A 1,774-nucleotide genomic window follows, 5' to 3' on the forward strand; every position below is an offset into this window, starting at 1 on the left:
AAAGAGAGATACAACGAAGGGAGGACGGATACGGTGCGATAGACAGGAGGGCGAAACGGTGTAGACGCGGGACCATCTGACGAAGGGAAAGCTACCCCGTATTGGGATTCGTGGGTCCGATCCGCTGGAATTCATCGGCGAATATAATGTCCTTTGTGCGTCGCGGCCGGGCCTCGTTAGTTACTTTAACGTCGCGATGCGCGACGGGACGAGTTTTCTCGCTTGCAATTCTCATTAACACGCGGGATCGGCGAAAATACATAAAAGAGACGGAACGAGGAAGCCGAAACTTTCTCGAGAGAGAAAACGACAATGACCGGCGCAATCAGTAACTGTATAATTAAATGACGGCCTCGTTTCGTCAAACGTGCGAAACGAGGTTTCACGCGGAGCGTGAAGATCACGGAACGAAGTTAACACGTAAAGCTGATTGCGTTGAAAAAAAAAGATAACGGCTTCTAATAGTGAAACTATTAGATTAAGATAACGTAATAATTCGTAAATTGACTAAAACGAATAATAAAGTAAACTTTTATTTGATGAACATTTAATAACAAGTTATTTATTTAGAAAATATATTTTCTTGTTATCTCAAAATTATATGAATCCTAGATTGAAGAGATGATAATGGTAAAAGTGAAATATTGAATCACAACTAAGTTATGCAAATAGACTACTAATAATGTATCAAATTCTCGAGCAAACAATGAAATAATTAATCCTCCAGTTTCCTAAGGGACTACAAAGGAAACCCTTCCAAGCCCTTCGAGACGGCAAAGCTAAGGGTTAAAACAAACATAGTTCGAAAACCACAATAGGTGTATTATCAGCTTGTATGTAAAATTTGATAAATTATAAAAATGAGATATTATGTTTGAAGACAAAGTATTTACTAATTAATAACGCAACATGCGTGTATGAAAGTTATTGATTCCTTAATACAAAGTAATATTTTAATAAATAAAGAATAATCAAATAAATAAAAATAGTGAATTAAGATATACGCGAAGATACGAAGAAATCCTTTTCTTTAAAAATACTGCAATATTTCAGAAGAAGAGTGGTATTTATAAACTCATACAGATAAAAGATAGATATTTTGCGAATATATTTCGACGCAGATTTTTTAATATTATGAAGTACCCATCTGTCTCATCGAGGAGGGTGGCGAATAAGCGTTACCCATTCAGAAAAGGTCAGTTGGCGAGTATCTGGAACTTTACGGCGTCGTAAAGTCTCTTAATGATCGCCTAGGAGAATCGACATTACGCGCATATCGCGGGCAAGAGAGATCGAGGAGGAGAAGAGGGATGGATGCGGTCGCGGGCAATCTCGCAGTCTTCGAAATGTCGCTTTAATGTTGCCTTAACGGCTCTTCCGTGAGTTCACACAAAGTACCATAAGTACCATACCGGGAAAGGTATTGCTACTAACTATACTATAAACTGTGCGTATAAACCGCGATGGTCAAGTGTATTGATTTATAAGAGGGCTACCGTAGAGCTAAATGAAAACTCTCATAGCTCTTTTAAATAATAATCTTAAATAAAAAAATAAGTAAATTTTTCTCTGCTTGTCCACATAAAAAAATATTAAAAAATATAATAAGATAACTTTAAGTAAAAAAGCCCAATGTTTTAAGCATCGGCTTGCATTAAAAATAATTTTGATTTAATATTCTTTTAATTATGTCTCTGGTTATTAAATGCCATACTCATCCTTCTGATTGTCAGTAAGAAAATTTCGAAGCAATCGACTTAAAGCAAAAAAAAAA

General features: G+C 36.0%; 1 protein-coding gene across 4 annotated transcripts in view; it reads right to left on the minus strand.

The window, feature by feature from the left end:
• The window catches only part of LOC115241277, a 264,967-nt gene that overhangs the window by 124,352 nt on the left and 138,841 nt on the right, over window positions 1-1,774 (minus strand). The window lies entirely within an intron of this gene.

This window comes from Formica exsecta, unplaced genomic scaffold (assembly GCF_003651465.1).
Source record: "Formica exsecta isolate Colony F162 unplaced genomic scaffold, ASM365146v1 scaffold475, whole genome shotgun sequence".
NCBI classification, from domain to species: domain Eukaryota; kingdom Metazoa; phylum Arthropoda; class Insecta; order Hymenoptera; family Formicidae; genus Formica; species Formica exsecta.